Source organism: Coenobita brevimanus, chromosome 35 (genome assembly GCF_032717465.1).
Source record: "Coenobita brevimanus isolate Jiangsu-jjx chromosome 35, ASM3271746v2, whole genome shotgun sequence".
NCBI lineage: Eukaryota > Metazoa > Arthropoda > Malacostraca > Decapoda > Coenobitidae > Coenobita > Coenobita brevimanus.
Window position 1 is genome coordinate 13,281,552 of NC_136988.1, and position 7,688 is coordinate 13,289,239.

Consider the following 7,688-nt stretch of genomic DNA (forward strand, 5'->3'; position numbering starts at 1 on the left):
ACCTGTCACATCTACATGATGTGGTTTTGATAACAGGAGTGGGTATCAGTAACTGATTGAATATCCCCATTACAGGCTTATTATGCTGGAATTTATGCAGATCTACTCTTGATTCTCATCTGTGCACAGAAATACCAAAAATGTAATTTGTTTTGCAACCCAGTCATCATGAGCTCTGACTGCTTGAAATGCAAAAATTAAAATCTTAAGTATCACGAATATATATATATATATATATATATATATATATATATATATATATATATATATATATATATATATATATATATATATATATATATATATATATATATATATATATATATATTTATATTTATTTAAAATCAACATTATCATCATCATCATCATCTGGACCTCCTTTCCCACCCAAGGGCAGGGTGTCCAGACAGCCCAAATTTGCCCAATCCAATGGGCCACGCTTCCATTCTTTCATCATTCAAGCCCCGGGAACCCTGGCTCTATCCGATACGCCGAAAACATTCACCACGTTCTATAGCTTCACATAAACATATTCAATTGAGTCAATCCGGATGCTGCCACGTTAAAAAGGGGTGCCATAATCCCTGATCATGCAGTTCTCCTCACAACATTCATCCATCCAGCTCGAGCTCTTGTCACTTCCCTAGCCTCACCGACTTCCACACCTCTCTTCCTCACACATCCATCCACCATAATTATCTCTCCACTTTCTCCTTGGCCTACCTCACCTTCTCCCTCCTTCAAATTCGCTCAGATATACCTTTTTCACCACTCACTTGTTATCCATTCTCTCCACCTGACCATACCATCTCAGTACACTCTCTTCGATTCTGGTGTCCACCGACTTCCTTACTCCACACCTTTCACGAATCACATTATTTCGTATCCTACCCACTCTCTGTACTCCACATACATTCCTCAGCAGTCATATCTTCACTGCTCTTATTCTTGACCTTTCATTTTCATGAACTCCATAGTCTCACATCTGCCTCGTGCAACTGCAACACTCAAGTCTCTGTTTCTTATCAAGGCTTTCGTTGCACCAGCTACTTTTCTTCCTTGTCTCACTCTACTTTCAACTTCTTTTGCACATTTTCCTCTAATTTCTATCACTGTACCCAGGTATTTGAACTCTCTCACCAATTCCAGGCTCTCTCCATTCACTGTAATATCACACTGGGAGTCACCACCACAATAACCATAATTTTACTCTTTTCTACATTTACTCTCAAGGCACGACGCTCAGAAACATCACCAAAACTCTGCACTAGCCTACCAAGTTCTTGTCCGGTACTTGCAAGCAATACTGCATCATCAGCATACAACAAAATATTTTGCGATAATCCATCCATCACCATTCATTACCAACGCCATCCCTCTCTTCATTACTAGTGTTTTTACTTCTCTCATCAACCCATCCATATGTATATTGAACAACCATGGGGACATTACACAACCTTGCCACACGCCCATACCGATCGTGAACCATTCACTTAGATGCTCATTAACCCCTACACATGCATTGCTACAAACATAAAAACTCTTGACGGCACCAAGCAGCTTACCATCTACACCGTACATGCGCAAAACTTTCCACAATCCCTCTCTGTCTACTTTGTCGTTTGCTTTTTCCAGATCCATGAATGCCATAAACACCTTATGATCCTTCTCACAGGCCTTCTCTGCTATCCGTCTCACTGCAAATATTTGATCCCCACATCCTTTGCCACTCCTAAAGCCACCCTGTTCATCACTCACTAGGACATCTGATATCTTCTTTCTCTTTAATAATTCTTCCATATACCTTCCCTACCACACTCAATAACCTTATGCCACGATAATTCTCGCACTCACTTTGCTGACCTTTATTTTTGTGCAGGGGTACAACCACAGCCTTCTTCCGCTCTGCAGGCACAGTTTCACTCATCCATGCCTTCTTACATATCTCCAACAAGCACTTCATTCCACTCTCTCCACAACACTGAAGCATCTCTGGATACACCTCATCAACCCCAGCTGCTTTCTCATTTTTCAGCCTCTTCACAGCACTCTTCACCTGTGCGAGTGTCATGTCTCCTGGCACTGCATTCCTTCTCTGCACACCCCCAAAACCAATCATGTTGATAGCCGCTCTGCTCTCTCTGTTCCCATTCATCAGGCTTTCAAAATATTCTTTCCATCTGGTCCTTACTTCACCTCCATGGGTTAATAATCAACCACATGCATCCTTCACACCATCATATTTCTCACTGTTTTCACATCAACATTTCCGCACCTCTTTCCAGAATAACTTCCTATTTTGAGAGTAGTTCGCATTCATTTTTCTTCCTAGATCATCATTTACCTCCTTTTTTTCCTCTTCACTAGTCTCTTTATGTGCTTCTTGCCCTCAGTATACTTAGTTCTTAATTCAACTGAATCCATATATATATATATATATATATATATATATATATATATATATATATATATATATATATATATATATATATATATAATGTCATCTCATCAGCCGTTTGAGTGTCCACTGCAGAAGCAGCCTATCCCGACTGAAGCAGGGACGATACAGCCAATGTATCTCTACCAAGTGGCTTAGGCTGTCTGGTAGAGATTGTATGTAGGGTGAGAAGTGCTTGTAAGTGTAATTATAGTGTTGGAGTGGCTTTGGATGTGTGTGTAGTCTGTGAACCAAGTGTAATTGGCCCACGCAAGCCGACTGGGTGCAAGCATAATTTATAGTATGCGACACTCGTTCAACCACAGCACCCCTTGTGTCGGCCAATGCAATTGATGACCAGAAGAACGCTCCCAAAGTTTATTATTATTATGGCAGGGCGTGAACCCTATATGTATATATATATATATATATATATATATATATATATATATATATATATATATATATATATATATATATATATATATATATATATATATATATATATATATATATATATATATATATATATATATATATATATATATATATATATATAATATTGTTATGTACCCTGGGGGCCACAAAGCAGTTACCTCGCTGGTTCAGAGTCACAACAGCGAAATATTTCACTGGGGCAGATCTGAGTCAGCTAGGAGGAGAAATCAAGGAAAGGGAAATATATCACAGGCACAAATTCAAACTGTGAGTATATTTACAACCCCAAAGTGACATTCACAAAACAAAAAAGAAAAAGAAATAAATATATAAATGCAAACAAATAATGGATTTAGCTTTTATTACCGAGGTTCACAAAAAGGATTGCTCAGAATTTATCCCCACTCTTAAATAATCACACTTATAACCCATCCAAGATCGCACCACGTACAAAAACAAATGTTAAACACAAACGTAGCACCAAAATAAATCAACACCCCCTCAAGTTACTTTAAACCCAACCCAACTTAGCTGCATGCTGCCCAGAATATCCCTCCTCAACTTCCCACAGTCTATCTCCACCAATGATATAAAATGAATTCTGCCGGCTCCAATAGGAAGGCTTGTCCTCTCTGACACGGCTGGTTGAGATGGGGGTGGGGGTGAAGAGTAGATGGCGCAATGGGACCGAGTCGACTCCGTTTCACTCCTTTGGGCCACTCTCGGATAAATCAGTGAGGCAGTATGGGGGTACAATACGTCCTCGTGCTGAAGTTTCACATACTGGCGACTCAGGATGCGTAAGACCTCCACCGCTAGAAAAGAGAATGCGACTGAGGAGTATTCGATGCACACTAAGCACGTGATAAACAATTAGCCAGAACATTATGAATACCCTTCATATGTCGAATGTCTCGCCCTGGAGGTGAGAGGGACCTGCCAATAACCTTTCATAAGATCAGTTTTACTGATAAAACATGCTGTGCCAATGTGGTCGATACAGTCATCAACACAGGGGAGTGGATAGGTGTCAGTCTTGGCGACTGCATTTACTTGACGGTGATCTATGCAAAGCCTGCATTTCCCCCCTGGTTTAGGGACCAGTGTGACCGGGCTACTCCAGTTACTTATGGCTCTAGTAATGAGGTTCTTGTCGAGCATGTAATCCAATTCAGGCTGTAAAATGCCCCATCGTTGAGGTGACACATGATATGGAGCCAAATTGAGGGGGCAGCATCACACACATGTACATCATGAACAGCAAGGGACGTGAGACCTGGAGCACCCCGGAACACACTCAGAGTCTGTGAAAGTACAGAGATTAATTGCTTCGCATTGTCAGGGGAAAGATGATCTAACTGAGTACACAGTTCCTTCCAAGCAACAGAATTTTCATCAAATGATACCACATTACCGACAGATAAGGGATAAAATATAGAGTCCCTGAATCAAGGCTGACACCCTTATGGTCCTTTACACTGCTGTAGGACAAGAGAATCTTCCTCACTACCCTCACTTACATCTAGTACAGCAATTGGAGGTTCAGGAGGAGAGGATTCAGGGTCTCAATGGTAGAGTTTCAGAAGGTTGATGTGAAACACATGCTGTGACTTCCTCCTGTCCGGGGTAGCCACAATATAGTCCGTCAAAACAACCCGCTTAATAACTTTGTAGGGTCCATGGAACTGAGCTGCTAAAGGCTGGCCAAATAGAGGGAGCATAACCAAGACTTCATCCCCAGGTCGAAATTCCCGAGCTCATGCCCTTCTGTCATACCATACTTTCATGTTATTTTGTGCCACTTTTAGATTTTTAGCTGCATATTCACAAGATGATTTCAGCCTAGTCTTAAATTCAATGACATATTTAAGCAAGTTCTCATTCCCATCAGGTCCTACAAAGCTATCCTTTAGCAGCTGTAGCGGACCACGTACTTTGTACCCAAAGATTAGCTTGTTTGGGGAGAAACCGAGCGACTCCGTGGGAATCTCTCGTATTGCAAACAGCACAAGTCGTATGCCTTTATCCCAGTCTCCTCCCATCTCTATACAATATTTCTTCAACATACTCTTCAAGGTTTGGTGGTAGTGTTCGAGAGCCCCCTGACTCACGGGATGATATATGCTTGATTTCACATGGTTGATTCCCAGTTCTTTAAGAGACTGCTGAAACAAATTAGACATGAAATTAGTCCTCTGATCACTCTGCACCTCTAGTGGAAAACCCATTCTTGTGAAAAACTTCAATAACTCATTCACTATCTTTGATGAAGAGATATTCTGGAGTGGTATGGCCTCTGGGTACCGAGTTGCCATACCCATTATAGTCAAGAGGTATGTGTGTCCTTGTGAAGTCTTTGGCAATGGGCCCACAACATCAACAGCCATTCGAGTAAAGGGGGTCTCGAACACTGACAAGGTAACAAGGGGGATATTTCCAGCTTTTGGTTGGGTTTACCAGTGGTTTGACATGTGTGGCACACTCTACAGAACTTTGTCATATCCACCCGCATCCCTGCCCAGTAGAAATGTGTGCAGATGTGCTCAAGAGTTTTCCTTACACCTAGATGACCAGCCAACGGAGTATCGTGGGCCATCTCCGTTATAGCCCGGTGGCATGGTTTGGGGACAACTATTTGGTGGATGTCTAACGCCCCACCATCTTTGGGTTTTTGTGGAGGACGCCACCTTCTCCATAACACACCCTTCTTTAGGTAAAAACAGTCACTCAGTTCCTTTTCCATATCCTCCTCACTCACAGCCCTGGCAGCCAAATTCTTGCATTCCTCATCCTCTCGTTGTAGTTCAACTAATCCACCAGGACAGTCAGAGGGAGGGTCTCCATCACTCAAATCTGCCATAAAAGTGTCAGACAGATCAACAGAGGGTATAGTCTGGACGTGTTTTGTCCAGTTAGAGCCTCAGCTAGCACCTCTCCATTCACATTCTCACCTTCAGTCACTGGTACAGGGAGTGGAGTATGGGGAGGATCATTGTGCTCAGGGGCGGTTGCTACTCTTGCCATTGATCTCATGACTGCACACACTGGGAAAACCTCAGGTAACTCCTCCTCGAGCTCACTGGTCAGTGGCTCTTCTACAAGGACGATTGATAGAATCGGGTCAGTTTTTACCCAATCCTCCCCCAGATCATTACCCAACAGTAGATCCACACCTGGCATAGGCAGCTCCTTGAACAGGCCAACACTGGCTTTACCCCGAAACAGGTCACACTCCTGTTCAACTTGGACTAGGGGAACAGAAAACGGTCCCCCAGCGTCCCTCAACACAACATGATTATCTGCAGGGCATAAATTAGGAGTAGGGTTTAACATGAGGGTACGTGAAGCACCTGTGTCACGTAAAGCCTCACATCATGCATACAGTCATTCAACTGTAGTGTACCATATGAAATAAACATGGTATCCATCAGAGGCTGGATGAGGAGCTTTCTACTGACTTAGGCTGCATCACATATGCCACTACATCACTCTTGCATGTTTGCTTAGAATCACTCTTAGACACATTTTCACATGATTCTGACACTACAGCCACAGACTTCCCCTGCCTTTCATCCATTGCTTTAGTCCAACATTGGGAAGGTGTGTGGCCTGGTTTACCACAATAGGTGTATACAACCTTTACATTTTCCTTAAAATTAGGATTACCTTGAATTGGAGCAGCTGCTTTGACTCTGGGTGTACCTGGAGGGTTTTGTGAAGTTGCTTGAATATTGGGATTACCTTGATGATTGTGAGTACCTCTGTTTGAACTATGATTATTGTTTTGGCAAGGCTTACCAGTGGTATCAACATTAGGTTTTTTATCACGCACTTTATCAATTTGCACGTAGTCATCAACCATGGCAGCCACAGTTGTGAGACAGTCTACTTTCTTCCCTCTTAAGTGATAATCTATGTTAGGCTCTTTTTTCCACAAAAAATTCTCCAACAAAATCAGATCCAGGGCTTCAAAAGTTAATACACCTTGACTAATTAACCAATTATTAAATGACTTAGTCATATTCTTTGCGAATATGGCATGAATCTCTTCGGCTTTCTTATGCACCTTCCGGAATTTTTGTCTATAGGCCTCTGGCCGCAGTTGATAGGTTTTAAGGATAGCACTTTTGAGGCGATCATAGTCACGTCTCGCATCTGGTTCAGAGGTCACATAATTGGTGCAACCTTTCCCTGTCAGTACAGGTTGGAGCATAAATGGCCATTGTTCTCTAGTCCAACCCATGCCCGTGGTAAGATCCTCACGCAAAACAAAAAAGTCCTCAACATCATCTTCAACAAAAGGAGGGTTGACACTACTCATAGTCAGGCCCTAAGGGAGAGACTGAACCGAGGAACTGGCGGAGGTCTGGGCATGCAACTGGGCCATGCGATACTCATGCTTTGCCATTACTTCCACTTGTCTGATCCCAGCCAATTCTCCATATTCTGCAGCGGTATATCCCGGAGGAAGGGGACAGTTCTCATAGGTAACATGAACAGCATCACGCAGCTCCGAACCCCCAACATCTCCACCAGTCGTGGGATCCAAATCATCACGGTTCTGACCATTTTCTGTCTGAATACCGAACAGCCCTGATTTAACTGCACTGGCTAAAATGTCTTTTGTTGCACTGTTGGAGATGGTCAAATTCATGTAAGAGGCAAGGACCCTTAGTTCATCCCTCGAGAGGTGGTCAGCATCTTCAGCGGTTGGATTAGAGTCAAGAAAATTCTTTGAGTCCTCGTCATTAATCAAGTTAGGCATTATGAATACACACACAAAGTTACAAATGAGATAAAATAATACATAGGC